The sequence below is a fragment of the Hypanus sabinus genome, chromosome 9 (assembly GCF_030144855.1).
Source record: "Hypanus sabinus isolate sHypSab1 chromosome 9, sHypSab1.hap1, whole genome shotgun sequence".
In the NCBI taxonomy this organism is placed as follows: Eukaryota; Metazoa; Chordata; class Chondrichthyes; order Myliobatiformes; family Dasyatidae; genus Hypanus; species Hypanus sabinus.
In genome coordinates, this window is record NC_082714.1 from 35,239,941 (window position 1) to 35,260,299 (window position 20,359).

At 38.3% G+C, this 20,359-nt stretch overlaps 1 long non-coding RNA gene across 1 annotated transcript; it reads right to left on the minus strand.

Moving 5' to 3' along the window:
* Positions 1-2,858: 2,858 nt before the first annotated feature.
* LOC132398809 (uncharacterized) lies at positions 2,859-19,113 on the minus strand. The gene is made up of 3 exons (XR_009513802.1): positions 19,047-19,113; positions 5,267-5,313; positions 2,859-2,980 (listed from the first exon to the last, which is right to left on the minus strand). It is a non-coding gene; the product is annotated as an uncharacterized LOC132398809 (long non-coding RNA).
* Between the last annotated feature and the right edge of the window lie 1,246 nt (positions 19,114-20,359).

Genomic DNA, 20,359 nt, shown 5'->3' on the forward strand with positions numbered 1-20,359 from the left:
TAATGGTTTTGTTTACTGTAAGCCTATCTGATTCTGCAGAAACAATCTGGGATTTATTTACAGAGGAGATAGATACCGTGTAATGTACTCACGAGGGGTTGGCCATAAATTCAAAAAATATTTAACTAATACATCCATCACAGTGTTCTGCCTTTGGCAGGCTAACCACTGCTCCGGGATCATAACTATAACAAGATCACCCGACCCATTGTTCCTGACAATCTCACAGATGAAATAATATTCTACAAACTAGACAAATCAGACATCCAAGCTACATTTTTATAACTGCCTTTCACATCATAGAAGCACAAAATGATATAGAATGGAACATTCGTTAGTCATTCATACCTGAACAAACTTTTTGCAAGAACAATCCAAATGGTTCTCTCTCATTACCTTTGCTCTTTAGGCAAATACACAATGACCTTCAGGATTCAAATGCACAGCCCATCTTGCCCACACCAGGTTTCTGTCAGTGCATCACACAAATGAGGTAAAGTGGCCTATCATGTCCATACTGGCTCTTTACTTGTGCATCAAAATCATTAGATTTTATCATGCTTAATTCCTCTCATGTCATTCTAAATTTTCTACACCTCCATGTGGCATCTGTAAACTCCATTCCTCCAGACCACTCCCAAAGGTGTCTCCTCTGGATGTGTCCATTATCTACTGTATCCAGAGCTTTAATTGTTTTATGTTCTTCTATCAAATTTCCCCTTAGCATTCCTTCCCTGGGAAAACATCTCTCATCTAACTCCTGTAACTGTTGTACACATCCTAGAAATTATATATATGTCTGCTCTCTCTCTAATGGCCTCACATCCTTTCACCAAAGTGGTGACCAGAATTAAACACAACAATGCAACTAAGTATCTTGACTAGCTGCAGTACGAGACCATCAGAAGCACATCTAGAAGAGCTGCTCCCTCACAGCTCCTGGCTCTGAGGAGTTTATTTGTTGTCTTCAAACCTCATGGTTTTCCTGCAATTGCTCTTGTTTCCTTCTAGTTCTCAAAGGCATGTGGGGCTTTATATATTGCTAACAGTATGTAGATGTATGTTTGTATATATGCATGTACCACCTAGTAACACTTATATCCATAGTGATGAAGTGCTCTGACAGGTTGGTGATGAGGTATATCAACTCCTACCTAAGAAGTGACTTGAATCTGCTCTAATTTACCTAGCAGAGCAACAGGTCCTCAGCATATACCACTTCAATAACTCTTCGCTCAACCCTGGAACATCCAGGCAGTAAAGACTCGTTGCTCTTTATCGACTACAGTTTGGCATTCAATGCCACCATCTTCTGCAAAACTGATCAATAAGCTTCATGACTTTGGCCTTAATACCTTCTTATGCAATTGGATCTTTGATTTTCCCACTTTTAGACACCAGTCAGTTCAGAGTGGCAACAACATCTCCTCCACAGATTCCATCAACACAGGTGCACCACAAGTCTGCGTGTCTAGACCCCTGCTCTTTGTACTTTACACTTACAACTGTGCGGCTGAGCACAGCTCCAATGTCATATTCAAGTTTGCTGACAACACCATCGTCGTAGGTTAAATCAAATTTGGTGCTGAATCAGCAGATAGGAAGGAGATCGAAAATCTGGCAGAGGGGTGCCATAACTACAATGTCTTATTCAATGTCAGCAAGACCAAGGAGCTGACCATTGACTTCTGGAGCAGAAAACCCGAGGTCTCATTGGGGAGATCAGTGACGGAGAGGGTCAGCAACTTTAAACTCCTGATTGTTAATATTTTGGCCTAGCCTGGCACATAAGTGCAATTACAAAGAAAGCACATCAGCGTCAGTTTCCTTAGGAGTTTGTGTAGATCTGGCTTGTAACTAAAATGTTGATAAACTTCTATAGATGTATCCTGGAGAATACTTTCACTGGATACATCACAGCCTGGGATGGAAGCACCAATGATCTTGAATGAAAAATCCTACAAAGATTACTGGGTCTGACAGGTAAAACCCTCCCCTACAATTGAGCACATCGACATGAAATGTTGCCACAGGAAATCAGTATTTATTATTAAGGACCCCCACCATCCAGGCCATGCTTTCTTCTCACTGTTGCCATCAGGAATGTGGTCCAGGACTCACACCAGGACTCACACCAACAGATTCAAGAACAGTTATTACCCCTCAATCATCAGGCTCTTGAACCAAAGAGGTAACTTCACTCAGTTTCACCTGCCCTATCATTGCTCCCACAACCTATAGACTCACTTTCAAAGACTCCTCATTTCACGTTCTTGATATTATTATTGCTTATTTATTAATTATTAATATTTATGTATTTTTGCATTTGCACAGTTTGTTGTCTTTTGCACACTGATTGAATGCTCAAGTTGGTGTGGTCTTTCATTGATTCTATTATTATTATTACTTTATTATGGATTTATTGAGTATGAAAAATGAACAGAAAAATTAACCTTGAGGTTGTATATAGTAACATATATGTAAAGTACATTGATAATACATTTACTTTGAATCTTAAACTTTGAATGATAGAGATACTTGGGAAGTATATGGTAATGTGGGGAGAATGAAAAAAAATCAGAATTAGTGTGAATGGGAGGCTGATGATCATCATGGACTTGAATGTATGTACAAGATTCATGCAGAATGATGTGAAGCACTAATATATAAACAATTTTGAGGTGAGAGTAAGTTAGAATGCTCAACACATTGACATATTTTCATTTTAAAATGCTTAAAACTTAAAGTCTATGAAGAAACATATAAATATCACCTTGATTGGCAATATCTATTCATATAAATAAAAATCATGATACTTTCTTTCCAGCACTCTTTTACAATCATTGGACTTACATTAATTTTGAAATATTCTCAAGGTCGATGCGATGACCGTCACTCTTCCGGATTTATGACAATCTTTTCCAAAAATCTTTCCAAGCTTGCTGGCTTCTTATGTCAGTGCTTCTTACTGAAGACTGCCCTGCGTCAAATAGTCGAGAATTTAAATCTCATTCTAGAACACAGAAAAGCCTTGGCTGACCTTCCCACTCGCAGTTCTGAGTGATAGTGTATCTCTCTACATTAAAGAAATATCCTGTCTTCATTCCCATGCATGCACTATTTCAGACAGAGGTGATATTTGTCTGGTGTCCTATCCAGCATTTATCCCTCAATACACATTATTCAGACAGATTAATACTCTCACTTTGCTGCCTCTGGAGAATGTTGTTAAGTACGGGGTTGTTGCTTTCGTATACTATAAAATTACAGCACTCCAATAGTGTTTCATTGGCTTTGGGAGCTTTTTGAAGTTGTTATGCAGACACAATGATTCTTTCTATGTTACCAGTGTAATCCTCCACCTAGGTTTCTAAATGTAAGAAACATATGTGTGCATTTTAAGATGCAAATCCTTAAACTGTATTGAACAAATTAGGAAACATATTTTCACAATGATCCATTAAGCTATTGGTACATTATCACTGGAGTAATAAGTAAGAAATTAAGCTTAATCCAGACATGCCTATCTGAGAACTTGAATGGAAAACAGAAGTGTTATCAGGAAGTAATGTTTCTACAGGGAAGAAAATCTACTTAAGTGCCTGGTCACTGTGTGCTCTACATTACTGTGAGTGCTCCTTGATTCTCATTGTTGGACAGGTGAGGGTCACTATTGTAAAAAGACTCCAGCAATTCAAGAAAATGGCCCAATGCTTAGGCTAACTGTGAGACTGATAATAGATACTGACCTTGCCAAGTTCATATCTCAACAAATAGAGTTTTATGGGAAGTCTCCGAATTCATTGACAATTACAACCTTTAACTAAACCTGTTGACAGAATTGAAAACTGAACATCATTTTGAGAAAATAAACTGTGTTTGTGTAAAATATACATTATCATAGATCACTGCTCCAACAGGAACTTGAAATGAAAATCCATATCTGGCAATAGAATGTCCATTGTGATTGTGTTTCCAATTTATTTAATCTCCCTGCCTTAAATGAGCAGGCAGAAAGTGTATTTGCATGAGGTACTGTAAATAAGCAGTCTGCCCTACATGAAGCAGAGAGCTCTGTGTAATTTGGACCGTGCCGCATGATGTTTGACTATGGTAGTAAGTAAAATGTTGTAATTACACTGAACAAACAAGTAGCTCAGTTTCCTTTACACAAGACCCCTTAACTATTGATGTTACAGTCATATAAATCTTACTTTTGAGAATTAGATCACTCTCCAGTGAAAAAGATTCTGTTCTCATCCAATGTGCTCAATATTATCAGAGATTCCTCTTTGCACGGTCAATAGACATTATGCTTTCATTTGGTCAATATTCCATTCGTATGTCAACATCCTGATCTGAGTTTTTTTGCAATGCTGAATAGAACCTCACAGTAAAATGGATGAAGGAACTAAGGATGCCCTTTCAGTGTAAAGATGTTTAATGTGTTTTATGACACATCTGCATTTGATTTGTTAAGGCAGGTGTCTAATTTGAGCTTAGCATCTGTTTAAAGGTAGTCAACTTAGACTCTCAAATACTCACCAAATCAGTGTCAAAATAATATCAAAGGACTCTAAATTAATAGATAAGTAATATCAAAAACACCATTTTAAAAAGCAACACAATTTATGAACTGAAAGTAATTCAAAATTACGTAGGCACTAGCCTAACTCATCTCCCAGTGGTCACAAATGGCTTTGGCTCCAGGTCCAATATTTCCTCCATAATAAAATTATCATTCTTATTTTTTAATTCCTCACTGGAATTATGAATTCCTCGACTTCTAATCTGTAAACCTCCTCCTGTGTTTGTTTCTTTAAAATTGTTTCATTCCTTGTGAGCTGAAGTGCCTGCCATACTGTATCTTACTTTGAACCTAGGATCCCATTTTTCTACTCTCCTAGGTTTTCCTATTAAGCCTATGAGAGAGAAGCAAATATGACCAGTTTCTTCCAAAATTCCCTCACAAATTATTCTTCCCATGACCTCAAATCCTAAAGCTCCTACCTTCAAAAGTCTTCCTTCTTTCCTGCTATCTACAGCCAAACTTTACTCGAATTTACACCCAATTTATTAGTATTCATTCTGTGCATACATTCAGAATTAATGATAGAAGTCCTCCATTGAGAAATCTCTGTAAGAATTAGTTTGTTTAATTGCCACTGTGATCAAAATTAAAGGGTAAAAAAACTAAACATTTGATGGGATTCTGCATTTAAATGAAGAACTAAGCAGTTCTAAAGTGCTTATTGTATCAACTTACCTTCTACGTTACAGAAAATGCTAGAATAGCAACAGATCAGGCAGCAACTGTGGAGAGGAAAACAAAATTAACAGAGAAATCTTTCAGTTCAGTGACTCTCCAATGCCTAAATTGCTGAGTATTTCAGCATTTTCTATTATTGTTTCAGGTTTCCTACATCTGTAGGGTTATAGAATCATAAGGACATACAGCACAGGAACAGGCCCTTCAGCCCAACTGGTCCCTGAAAACCAACATCCCATCCAAGCTAGTCCCATTTGCCAGCATTTACCAACTGTATTTTAAAAGTTGTTAGTGTAACTGCCTCAAACAGTTCCTCTGGCAGCTGATTCCACACAGATTTGAATAAAAAAATTACCTCTTAATGTCCTTTTAAATCTTTCCCCTCTCACCTTAAACCTATATTCTCTAAATCATGCCAACGATGATGGTAGAGGGAGATACCTCAGGGTCATTTAAGAAACTCTTAGATAGGCATATGGATAATAGAAAAATGGAGGGCTGTGTGTGAGGGAAGGGTAGTTTATAAGGTCAAACAATATTGTGGGCCAAAGGTCTTTACTGTTCTGTAATCTTCCATGTTCTATGACTAACAACAATAAGCCCAACACCAAGCCGCCAAGTCACTAGCCTCCAGTCTGAGAAACAACTTTCTACTATCACTTGCTGCTTTTTTACCATCAAGCAAAATGTGCATGCAATTAGCTAAATTTCCCTGGATTTCATGCGATCTAACCTTCCAGAACAGCCTATCATGTGGAACCTTATCAAAGGCCTTACCTCAATTCATGTAAACTGCATCTACTACACTGCCCTCTTCAGCTTTCTTAATCACCTCATTAAAAACTCAGTCAAGTTTGTAAGACATAATCACAAAGCCATACTAACTACCCCTAAACAGCCCACCTTTCCAGCTGTACATATACCTTGTCCCTCAGAATCCCTTCAGTAACTTACCAACCACATACTACCCTACACTTCCCAGGTTTTTCTTTGCCACACTTCTTAAATAAAGCAGCAGCATTTAGCATTGTTCAGTCTACTGACAACTTACCTATGACTAACAATCATTCAACTAGCTCATTCGGAGCTCCCACAATTTATTCTCAGCCTTCCACACTGTTCTTGAATAAACCTGGTCAGGCCCTGAAGATTTGTCTGCCATCAAATCTTTTAAGACATCCAGAACCTCATATACGGTAGTATATTTTTGATTTTTAATTAAACACCAGCTTTATCAATTGTCATAAGCCCGTTGTTGGAAATGGGTTGAACAATGGAAACCTTGTATCTGAGCCAGTATACATAGCTTTAATGTTGTTTATAATGACCAGATAAAGTTAAGTTTTACTTACGGCAGGGATGTTCCCATGAATTCATTTACAATGTATCTGTCACTTAATGGATGTTAATGCACTTTATGGCTGGTAAATACAGGAATGGTCATATCCTCTATCAGCTGCATCATTGGAACTGATAACAGGTAAGTAATTCTGAAAAATGTAAGTGAATCCTGTTGAACAAAAGCCAACATAAAAATCACACCCAGTAATTATTGACAAGTGCTATTTTGGAGCAATGTCTCTTTGAGCTCTCGAGTATGAAAACAGAATGTAATCTGGTTTCCTTTGCTTTACATTGGTGGCTGTGACTTCAGTTTGTAAGGGTATAACTCCCTGAATTTCCTCAATAAATGTTGCTGCCTCTTTATTTACCTTGTGTCCCCATTTAAATCATCCTTAAAATCTGTTCCCTTGACCAGTCTTCTGCATCTCATAGTATAATAACTCATGGCTGGTGTGATGGATTTAGATGGAACTTCCTTCTAAAGGACCTTTATGGCATTTTGAGATAACTACAAGTTGCTCTTTGTGACTCAGGGGCACGAGCACACAATCCAGGCCAACTTGTCCAAGAAATGTCTTTCAGTATCAAATGCTGAAGCTCCGGGTATGAGGCAGCCAAGGTAAACTAGTCTGGCTTTTCCTGGTTTCATCTCTGTGTATTGGTAATTTGAAAGCCCTGCCAACCACTGCAAACTCGTCAATATGGAACAAAAATAAATACTTGTCTTAGTTTCAAAGCACTTCAAACATTTTGTTCAAACTAAACTTTAAAGGATCTTCTTCATAGTCAGACCTACATAATTGGTTTACCTCCTTCCCCCAGGTCTTGTGGATTTTGGTGGCAAATGAGGCATATCTAGTGCTTGAAGGATAAGTATGTGTATTGCTCTACACATTTTTTGCTACTTTCACTTGGCATGTTTATGCTCCCAAAGTGGAGATTCCTTCTCAATCTGAAGTGTTCAAAGCCCAAGGACTCCCATAAATAGTGTGAATATTGCATTATTTTTCAAGGAGGTTTGCAGATGGCTCTTGAAGTGGTCCCCCTGACAGAGCAGAACTGATTTGCCATGATAGCTGAGAGTAGGAAGCCTGTTTCTAGCTTCTGATATCAAGCTACTGAAAGAAGTGATCTGCCCTTCAGAGTTGGCTAAGCTAACAAGTAGATTGATACTCAAGAATTTGTCCTGAATGAATGTGCTGGCACTGGTTCACATTCCAGGAAAAGATGCACTTAATTCTAAGGTGACAATAGTGCTAGCACTTCTCCAGTAATTTGATGTCCCTTCTGCACGTTGGTCTACGCCCAAAGCACATAGGATTATGGGCAATCTCTGCTGCCTGGTAACTCATGGTCTTTGTGCTTGATTTGAGATCCTGATCCACAAGCAGACTACCTCACCGAAGACTACACTGGTACACTGGGGATAGTGGCTAATCATTGATATCTGCTTTGCTGAAAGGTACCGAAGATGATTCATACTTTCCAAGGTCTTTTTATTGCTGGGATACAGAGTTGTATAACCATTTGTATTATAAAGAAAGAATAACAAACTGGTGCAGATTCCTCAGCTTGTTTCCCTCTCACTACATTCAATTTGCCTCCTCTCTGTTACTTCATTGGTTCTTTCTACACCATTCCTTCTGGACTCACTCTTCCTTTTTTCTCTGCAGTCTTGTCTTTGTCCAGCTAATGATGCGTGTTAAATAGTAAATCCAAATAAATCATTGTAACCTTAAAGCATAAGTGTGCTGTACTCTTTTTGTGGAAGCCATACACACATTTATTGTCTGAATGTTTTCCGCCAAAAGATATATGTAAGGTGCTCGTTTCTCAGCAATGGAACATTGTCACGGCAGTCTAGAGCATTGAATCTGTGGCACAGCTTCAAGTTTTTAAAATCATGAATAGTTTAGCTATCTTGACTTGCAAATATTCATTTAATCTTTAAAAGGGTTCCCACATAACCTCTTTCAACATTGTGTTTAATTGTATTCAGGAAGACATTACTACTACCAACACTTCTCATTCTCTGATCCTATATCTTCATTATAAATCATGATTTTTCCATTTAATTATATAAACTATGTTTAGTCAACTATGAACTCGCCAGTATTTCTAAAAGCAGAGAAACTATTTGAAGGATTTAGGTTTCAGCAATTTAATTCTTCTTCACGAAAAGACATTATCCATATAAGAAGATTTGGCAGTTTGTTTATATTCCTTCCTTTCTCAAAGGAAATCCAATATGAACAATTCTCCTTAATTCTACTGCAGAAGGTTAAAAGTAAAATACATGTTATTGACCTTAGGTTGAATTGCACCATGTATAGCAGAAAAAAAAGGCCATTAAAGATGAAGGTTAGCATTACTTGTCACATGCACGTTGAGACATGCAGTGAGAAGAATGTGTTATTTTCCATCAAATCAAATCAAGTCCACAAGAATTGTTCTGGGCAGTCCATCAGTGTTGCCACACTTCTGCAGGCAACCTAGTATGCCCACATCTCACAAACCCTAACCATGCATCTTTGGAATATGGGATGAAATCGGAGCACTCACAGGAAACCCATACGATCATGGGGAGAATATATATTCTCCTTACAGACAATGGTAGGAATCCATAAGACCATAAGGCATAAGAGCAGAATTAGGCCAATCTGCCCATCAAGAATGCTCCACCATTTCATCATGGATGATCCATTTCCTGCCTTCTCCCTATAATCAAACCCCAGTCTCACAGCTGGCGTTGTAGCACCACACTACCATACCAACATTCACCTGAATTTCTCCAAGCAAGTATTTAGACTCTATTTGAATCTTTGTGCTTTATCTATTACTATCAGCGTAACTATTTTCCCCTCTCGTGTTTGCCTAGAAAATCCTCTTTAAGTAGATCCGTACTATTCACTTTAATCACACCACATTGTCAATGAATTATACATCGCAAGCTCCAGTTGAGCGAAGACATTTTGTACAAATTTATTATTGAATGTCCTATATTAACTACGCATAGTTTTGGAATTTCACAAAAGAAAACATCATCTGTACCTTGATGGCCTTGTCTATAAATTAAGACTATTTGCAATAATGAGCTAGTATAGACACTCCACTGATATTTTCATTTCAGACAATTCTAATATATAAAAATCATAATGAAATGTTCTTGGGATACGAATGCAAGAGAAAATAGTCTAACAGTCATTATTAGCCAGCAACCTTGAGAACCCTATGAATGTTTTCATTAATGCTTTTTAAATAGTTTAATGAATACACATGAAATTGTGTGCAAGAGAGCCAGAGAACTGTTAGGCTGCTGTGGTATAAAAACATACCATGAAATTTGGAATATATTTTGACTATGCATATCAAGTTTTAAAGAATTATTAAAGTTTAGGAGCCTTTAGATCTCCACCCTGTAAGTATAAATGAGTATTTATTTTTTTCAAAGCTAGATTGATTAATATATTTAACCCCATATTCAACTAACAGACAGGCTACAATGTATAAACTGATTTGCCTGAGCCACGTATTAGTCTAGTAAAGGGGTTCCCAACTTTTTTCATGCCATGAAACCCTACCAGTAAATTCTTTTATAGTGTTCTAAGAGAAGTTTTTCAGCTAGTATTTTGAGAAGAATGGACCATCCACTCCAACGAAATAGAAATATATTCCATAACCATTAAACATTGGGAAGTCAATCAATACTTTCCTTGGGAACAAAACAAATATTAAACATAGCTTTGAAACAACAGGATGAAAGAGAAACTTTAAGGAGAAGGGAAAACATGACCAGAACTGGACAAGAGCTGAACATGCCCTGCAATTAATCAAATATAGCAAGTGTTATATGTGGAGAAACTATGCAGCTCAAGTGACCAATCCCCCTGGAATGCTCTAGAGCCTCCAGGAATTAATAACTGATCTTGGAGACAGCACCAACAACAACACCTGGTGTGAAAAACAATAGAAATATTCAACTGCATACCACCCACTACAGTGCAATGCAAATGCTGTAATGTTATTCACATAAATCTGGTGATTTGACCAATCACTTCCTACTGTGAGCTGAAATTAAGATCATTGTAACATCAGATGCACATCAAATAATGTCTGAACTGTCACTGGGAGAAAGCATCAACTGTCATTTCCAAGATATACGTTTTTTCACATTATGCAAAGTCAGTCAGAGACCCACACTAGCTAAGTCCTACGTTTGACCATAAGACTAATAGTCTAGAAAAGGTGCTCAGACCTTTTTTGATTAGCAATTGGGTTGCTAATCATTGGGATTTATGATTAGCAATGTGGAGAGTTTGAAGAGAATTATTTCTTGGGAATACAAAGATTTAAGGCAATAGTTAAAATAACTCAAAATCTTCAATGGCCTTTATAGATTAAATAAAAGGTAATGGTTTCCAGTGGAAGAAGTAATCAAAGGTTTATAGACCTTAAACCAATTGAAAACAGAACTGGAGGAGAGATGAAAAGAGTTTATTGTTACATAATAAGTTACTACAGTAAAGAATAAATTATGATAGAAGATTTAATATTAATTGCCATAAGTGAATTGAACTCTAGGATAGGTTTGACAGAGTTATGGGAAAAATGCATGAGAGTGGATAAATCATTCAAAGGACAAGCATGGCAACAATGGTCCAAATGGCAATATTCTTTGCCATAACCAATGGATTTCATTAATTAATTCCTGCCAAATATTTGTCTCTTATCCTCAAATAAAGTCCTTTCCAATAAAATGGTGACAAAATTGTATGCCCAATGGGAGATTCTTCACACCATACAGACATTTGCCTGAGCCAGGTGTTTCTCTAGTATAAGGGTTCCCAACCATTTTTATGCCATAAAACCCTACCATAACCCTGGTCTAGTACTTTTACACTATTCCTTCATTTGGTGAATGATTATTTCATTTTGCATCTGTTAGCAGCCTACTGAAATGTGATTTTTGTTGAATGAAACTGCAGACCTATTCTTTAGACCAGAGGTTGCCAACCTTGGATCCATGGACTCTGTGGTTAATGGTAGGGTTTCATGGCATTAAAGGGGTTAGGAGCCCCTGCTTTAAACAATAACTGTATTAATGCTTGGTCTTCCAAATCCACATTAATTTGACAATAACCTTTAATCCAGGCAGCACCATAACACTGTGCAATAATTTATCTACCAATCACACACCCTTGACTTATATAATTAATGTTATGCAATTATTCAGAAACTTCCTCAGGCTATTTTCCATGTTTTAAGAATTTAAGTCTGTGCTGGGAATGTTGAAGATTGATTTTAAGTGCTGATGAGTATTTTTGCTGTAAACTCCTTTATTTCCCCTGATCCTATATTTGGTGCCTTGGGAGGTAAAATATTTTGAATTTGTTGGCTCTGTTTCAGAGGTATATCCTGAATGATTTTCTAGGATTTCAGTGCACAGTTGTTATTGACATTTCCATGCAGCCTTGAAAGAGTGTGGAATTATAAGGGATGCTGGGTGTTAAATTGGATAACCCCAGGAAAAGGACAAGGGGATTAGGATGTAATTCACACATCAATGTTATTGCTGCCTGCAAATCAACATTGTACCAGTGCATCAGCATGGCATCCAACATTATTGTGGCCTAGCACGCCTTGAAGTTAGCTGCAGCTGCAGAAGAGGAGGAAGATCTTGGTTGGGTATGTGATGAAACGATTTAAAGTATCGTGTTGTGGAAGAATAAGCCATGGTTGACCATGGGAGACAAAAACATCAAAGTATTTTAAGGCTATTTTGGAGGTCTTGAGGGAAGTGGAAGTAAAAAGGATTCAATATCTTCTGGGAATGAGTTTATAGATACAGGATCCAGCTCGCACTTGGAGCAAGTTGAGAAGACAACAAAGAAATAATGGCAGAGTGCCTAAAGATATGACACTGCTCAGGAGAAAAGTATAATGATCTCCTGTGAGTGGTCAAGGAGTGCCATCGCATTTTCAAAATCCACATGCTAACAATTGAAACAACAGTGACCACACCTCCTCATTTTCTTACCAACTGGTATTATCAGTCAAGATTCACATTATGAATTCACACACTTAACCTCGTACTTACAACCCTCAGTTCACACACAGACAATTAATGGACCATGGCTTAGCACAACCGCATCTACCAAGCAAGTCGCTTGGCACCACACAAGAATAAAACCTCTTTCTTGCAATAGACAATGACATAAACTGTGGACAGCCAGAGCTAAATGAAGAGAGAAGACATAGTTCAATCCAAATGGAAGAAATTTTGTTAAACATAATGGAAAACCCACTGATTTGTGGTCTGCAAGAGGGTTGAATCCAAGCGGGTGCACACACTTATCTCTATCCCCCTTCATTCCAATATATCCCTTAGTCTTTTGTGACTTACCATAATTGATATAAGACACATACCACTTAAGTACTCTCTTGTCAAAATGATGACAAGTTGTTATTTAGTTTTGGGTATTCAAGAACATCTTAAACAAGCTGTAAAAGATGCAATGAAGGTGAAATCTCATTGTTATTTGATTTCAATCATATCTGTCACCTTAAACATTGACATTGGGCATATTCTAAAAGATGATACAGATATGATCCACTCCTGGTGAGCTAAGAGATCCAAATGCACTGCACCCAGGGACTGGGAGTAGGATAACTCAATTGCCAGCTAACAGGATGGTGAAACCACAACATTCTGCTTAGGATTCAAATGATTTTTTTTTTGCAGAAGCAAGCTATTGAAGATAACTCTTGGTGCTTCATGTTTTTATTTTGTACATTATCATATTTGTAATTAACCAGAGATACACATACAGTTTAACACCCGGTTAAGAAGTTGTTGTAGGAGGGATGGCATAAGAGTTTTTCATCATTGGGCCCTCTTCCAGGGAAGAGAGAAGGGACAGTTTACACCTGAACTGGAGGGGACAAATATCCTGGCAGGAAAGTGGATTAATGCTGGTTGGCTAGTGCTGCACAGTGGGGTTTGAACTAGAATTGTAGGGGGATGAGAACCAGAGTGCCAGAACAGTTAGTGGAGAGGATGGGGAGGCAGATTTTGGGAAAATCTCAGACAAAGTTAGGAACCAAAAAGGTTCTGCATGGTGTGACTAGTGTCTTGAATTGCTCATATTTCAAGGTAAGAATTATCGTAGGAAAAGTGAATGTAAATGCTGAAGGTATGGTAGCTGGTTTACAAGCAGAAGCAATGCATAGTGAGGAGAAGCTGTTAATAGGGTAATATTTCAGACAAGAGGATGAGTTTCAATGTAAAAGGTGGACAAAATCATTAAGAGTGAATACAGGGCTGAAGGTGGTATATATGAAGGCTCACAGTATATGGAATAAGGTATATGAACTTATAACACATTGGCAATTGATAAGTTGTAGGCATGATTGACTCATTGCTGAAGGAATATTACAGCTGGGAGCTTAATGTCCAGGGATACACTTTGTATTGAAAGCACAGGCAGGAAGGCAGATGGACTCGTGTTGCTCTGTGGGTGAAAAATGAAATCAAATCATTAAAAAGCAAGGACAAAGGGTTGGAAGGTATTGGATAGAGCTAAGAAACCGCAAAGGTAAAAAGACCCTGCTGGGAGTTGTATACGTACTCCCAAACAGTAGTAAGGGATGTGTTCATCAAAATACAACAGAAGATAGAAATGCATGTCAAAAGAGCAATGTTACAATAGTCATGTGGGATTTCAAAATGCATGTAGATTGGGAAAATCAGGTTGGTGCTGGATTCCAAGAGCATGAATTTTGAGAACACATATGAGCAGTTTTTTAGAGCAGTTTGTAGCTGAGCCCACTAGGGAATCAGCTATTCTGGATTAGGTGTTGTGCAATGGGTCAGAATTGATCAGAAGTTTAAGGTAAAAGAACCCTTAGGGACAAGTATCATAATAAAATCAAATTCACCATGAATATGAGGAGGAGAAGCTAAAGTCAGATGTATCAATATTACAGTAGAGTGAAGGGAATTACCATAAGTCCATAAGACATAGTAGCAGAATTAGGCCATCTGGCCCATCGAGTTTGCTCCGCCATTCAATCGTAGCTGATCCATTTTTTTCATCTCCTCCTCAACCCCAGTTCCCGGCCTTCTCCCCGTAACCTTTGATGCCATGTCCAATCAAGAACCCATCAATCACTGCCTTAAATATACCCAACGACCTGGCCTCCACAGTTGCATGTGGCAACAAATTCCGCAAATTCACCACCCTTTGGCTAAAGAAAATACTCCATATCTCTGTTTTGAAAGGGCGCCCCTCTATCCTGAGGCTGTGCCCTCTTGTCTTAGACTCTCCCACCATGGGAAACATCCTTTCCACATCTACTCTGTCTAGTCCTTTCAACATTCGAAAGGTTTCAATGAGGTCCCTACTCATCCTTCTAAATTTCAGCGAGTACAGACCCAGAGCCATCAAACATTCCTCGTGTGATAACCCTTTCATTCATGGAATCTTCCCTGTGGGCCTCCTCTGGACCCTCTTCAATGCCAGCACTTCTTTTCTAAGATGAGGGGCCCAAAACTGTTCATGATACTCAAGATGAGGCTTCACTGGTGCCTTATAAAGCCTCAGCTCTTTTATTCTAGATCTCTTGAAATGAATGCTAACATGGCATTTGCCTTCCTCACACCGACTCAACCTGAAAGTTAACCTTCAAGGTGTTCTGCACAAGAACTCCCAAGTCCCACTGTATCTCAGATTCCTGGATTTTCTTCCCATTTAGAAAATAGTCTGCACATTTATTTCTACTACCAAAGTGCATGACCATGCATTTTCCAACATTGTATTTCATTTGTGACTTTCTTTACTATTCTCCTAATCTATCTAAGTCCTCCTGCATCCTACCTGTTTCCTCAGCACTACCTGCCCCTTCACTAAACTTTGTATCATCTGCAAACTTGGCAGCAAAGCCATTTGTTCCATCATCTAAATCATTTATATACAGTATAAAAAGAAGTGGTCCCAAAACCAACTCCTGTGGAGCTCCACTAGTCACTAGCAGCCAACCAGAAAAGACTCTTTTATCCCCACTCGCTGCTTCACACCAATCAGTCAATGTTCTAACCATGTTAGTACAGAGGCATGAGAGAAGAGTTGCCCAGAATTGGTTGGAAAAGAACACTGGCAGGGATGACGACAGAGAAGCAAAAGCTGGAATTTCTAGAAGAAATTTGGAAGTTACAGGATATACAAATCCCTAAGAAGAGGAAGACTTCTAAAGAAATGGTGACACAACTTGACTAACAGAAGTCAAATCCAACATAAAAGCCAAAGGCAGGGCATATAATAGAGCAAATATTACTGGAAAGCTAGAGGTTTGGGAAGCTTTTAAAAACCAAAAGAAGGCAACTAAAAAGGTCATTAAGAAGGTAAAGATGGAATATGAAAGTAAGCTAGCAAATAACATTAAAGAGGATATCAAAAGTTCTTTCAGATACATAAAATGCATAAGAAAGGTGAGAGTGGATGACTTACTGCTAGAAAATGACACTGGAGACAACAAAAAGGCAAATGAACAGAATAAGCATTTTGCACGTTCTTCATAGTGGAAGACATTAGCAGTCTAGTAGAAGTTCCATGCTTCAAGGGTCATGAAGTGTACAGAATTACCATTTCTAGAGGGTAGGTTCTTGGGAAAGTGAAAGGTCTGGAGATAGGTAAGGAACCTGGACGAGATGGTGCACACTCCATGGTTCTGAAAGAGGTGGCTGAAGTGATTGTGGTGGCATTAATAATGATCATTCAAGAATTATTAGATTCTGGAATTGTTCCAGAAGACCAGAAAATTGCAAATGTCACTCCACTCTTCTAGAAGGGAAAGGGGCAGAAGAAAGGAAACTATAGGCCAGTTAATAATACCTCAGTTGTTGGGAAGATGTTAGATTCCAGGATTAAATGGTTGTTATATGAAGAGCATTTGATGGCCTGTTTTCATTAGAATTCAGAAGAATGAGGGGTGATGTATTTGAAATCTATTGAATGATAAAAGGTGTTGATAAAATGGATGTGGAGAGGATGTTTTATATGGTAGAAGAGTCTCAGACCAGAGGACACAGCCTCAGAATAGAGGGGTATCCTTTTAGAACAGAGCTAAGGAGGCATTTCTTTATCCATTAGTGAATCTGTGGAATTATTTGCACAGGCAGCTGTGGAGGCCAAGTCTTGATGTATATTCAAGACTTAATTATACATTATTTATGGGTGATAGATTCTTGATTGGTCAGGGCATGAAGGGATATTAGGGAGAAGGTAGGAAATTGAGACTGAGAAAATTGGATCAGCAATGGTGAAGTGGCAGAGTGAACGGTGGGCCAAATGGCCTAATTTTGCTCCTATCTTTTATGGTCTTCTGGTCTTATATCAGAGGCTCAATGGTTTTCATATTGCATAGAATTAGGCCATCTATTCTAGAACAATTAAGTTCCCCCACCCATTTCCCAATTCTCTCTAATGTACCAAAGTTAACAGGTCTACAACAATGAACTCTGGTTTACTTGATTATAAGCCCATGTGTGCACAGCTGACCACTGGCCTGTATATTTATTTATACCACAATGTGTAGGCATATTTTACCCCGAGTCAGTAGAAATGCATCACATCTCAGGCTATAGTCAGACTCCAACGAATTTACATACACATGTTGTGAGGGGACAGTGCATGAAAGGTCTCAGGATGAGCTCATTAGAAAAGTTCCTGTGTGTGATTTAAAGCAAAACTCGCTGACACTGATATTCAGAGAAACAATAACTGAAGGGATTTTTCTGTTAATATAATCCAATTTTTAAATAATAATTATTGCTTTCACTATTCTTTATGCCACTTCCTGCACTAGGATATAACTTTTCCATCATTTTCCCATGGAAAGATATGCATTAATTGTTGGGTCAATTAGAATGAATATAGTGGATGGGATATTCTTATGCAGTAGTTACTGATAATGGAAATGATGCCACAGCATTCATTCTTACATAAAAATCATTTTTAAGCTATCCCATTACTGCTTCATTCTTTTCTCCTGACCTGAATTAAGGAGGTGGTTTTGCAGGTTTTTACATTCAATTATTTGTGCAATTAGAGAACTATGCAAAATGCCAACCTTCTAAATATAAACCTTAACCTTAATTACCAATTGGTGATGCATGCAAATTAGACAGAAGAGGAAATGACATCAAAGATGTCCAAAAACTGAGAGGGACTGTTTGAATTGCAAATTCTGTTTCCATTGAAAAGCTTCTTTCCTACACACATAGACAGGGGGCCTCTCTTTTTCATTGTTTACTCCATGATTTTGCTTTAAAGAAGGTAAGCTATCTTGACAAGAAAATGGAATCTTAATACCCAATTTTCAGGTGGAACAAAGTACTTTAAATTCCAAAATGGCATCCACAGCACACATGCAAATTAATGGGGAAAATCGTTCTGGACAGTGTATCAGTGAGACATTGCTGTGCCTGCCCACAGGAGCAGATAACCATGATGTCAATCAAAATGGTTCCTAATTTGAAAGAACGCACTCAATCTATAGTTCTCACTTAGCTTCACAGGCCAGCACAAGTATTCAGCAGCAGAAAGAATCTAATTAAAGGAACCATCCATTATTTACTGTTTAATTTCTAGTGTTTGCTGTTATAGTTATACAAGAAGTCAGTGCTTTCTAAAGTTTCTTTAAGTGTCCCAAGTATTGTTTAATGGTGCTAAGAACTTTTTTGCTTGTTTCAGTAATTCAAAGTCGAGGTCGAGTTAATTATAATATGCACAAGTACTTACATTCATGCACTGGTGCAATGAAAAACATATAAATCTGTGTAAGAGACATATGCACATACTATATACATATACAGCTAGGTGCCTAAGACTTTTGCAAAGTCCAGCATTAACTTTATGTTTTGCACTGTGCCGCTGCCGCCAAAATGAAAAACAGATTTCATGAAATATGTAAGTGATGATAAAGTTGTTTCTGATGTGGGTCTCACTTGTGGACTGAGAGTGGGAAGGGGGCAAGGAGAGGGGAAGCATGGTTGGAAAATGGGGAAGGGAGAGGGAGGGAGTAGAAAGTACCAGAAAGACATTCTGTAATGATCACTAAACCAATTGCTTGGGGTCAATTAACCTGGCCTGGTGTCTCAAGAATAGATGTGTCTGCACCCGCTCCACACCACCCCCACCCCTACCCCTCAGCCATCTGTTCCTCACCCCTTTCACAGCACTTCACCATTACCCATTCTCAACATCCCTTGCTCCTGCCGGATTTATAAACTCACTCTCCGCTCCGCATTGACAAAAATAGTACAATCCAAAGGTCTTAGCTATACTTTACATATGTGCCTAAGACTTTTTCTTGATGCTGAATTTGCAGCAGCGTCACTGCACTTAGCATCAGATACACAGTATTCTCCACCAACCTGTTGCTCTTGGAATAGACCATAACTATAAGATGTTACCGATAGCTGTATATGCTGTTGGTTGTTTGAAGAGGTGACGTTGGAGGGGAGGTCACTCGGCATGAAATCATATTCACCTAGCATGCCCATAAGGCAATTCTCCCATCTGAACCTTAATATAATTCATGTGAAATGTACACGTGACCAAGGAGGTTCTCACTTGAATTTGGCAGAATAAGAATTGTATTCTTATGTAGTCAAAGTAATCATGACCATGATTTTATTTGTGCCTGTCTCCTTTCAGATTCGAGTTAAAGAATTTCCACCTAGAAATTATTAATGAAGAATTGGCAACAGTTACTTAGAAAGTAATAGCAGCTTTAGGGAGAGTCAGCATGAATTTACGAAAAGGAAACGTTGCTTGGCAAACCTGTCAGATATTTTGAGACTGAAACCAGCATAATAGAACACAGAATGCTAAAGCACACTAGAGGCCCTTCAACCCATAATGTTACGCCAACCTTTGAACATACTCTAAAGTCAAGTTAACCCTTTCAAGCTACATAGCCCTCCAATTTTTACATTACTTGTGCCTGTCTAAGAGTTTCTTACATGCCTGTAACGTATCTATCTCTACCTCCATTGCTGGCATAGTGTTCCACACACTCACTACTCTCTGTATAAAGAACTAACCTCTGTCGTGTCCCCTATACTTTCATCCAATCACCTTCAAATTATGTCTCCCCCTCCCCCATTCCCATATTAGCCATTTCTGCCCTGAGTAAATATATTTGGTTATCCTCCTGATCTATGTCTCTTACATCTTGTCCACCTCTAGCAAGTCACCGCTCATCCTACCCTGCTCCAAAGAGAAAAGTCCTAGCTTACTCAACCTATACTCATGACATTTTCTCTAATCCATGCAGACATGTTCTCTGATCTCCTCTGCATTCTCTCTAAAGCTTTTATAACTCTTTTATAATGACAGAATAATAACTGAGCACAATATTCCAAGTGTAGTCTAACTAGGGTATTTTGAAGCTACAACATTACCTCATGGCTCTTGAACTCAATCCCAAATAATGACAGCCAACACACCATGTACCTTCCTATCAACTTACACTGCATTGTGGAATCTATGGACATGGGATGCATGATCCCTCTGTTCCACCACACTGCCAAGAGTCATGCACTAATCTTATATTCTACCTTTAAATCCGACTTTTCAGAGTGAATTAATTCACACTTCTCCAGGTTAAGCTTCATCTGCCACTTTTTAGCCCAGCTTGCATCCTATTAGTATTCCATTGTATCCTACAACAACCTTCTACACT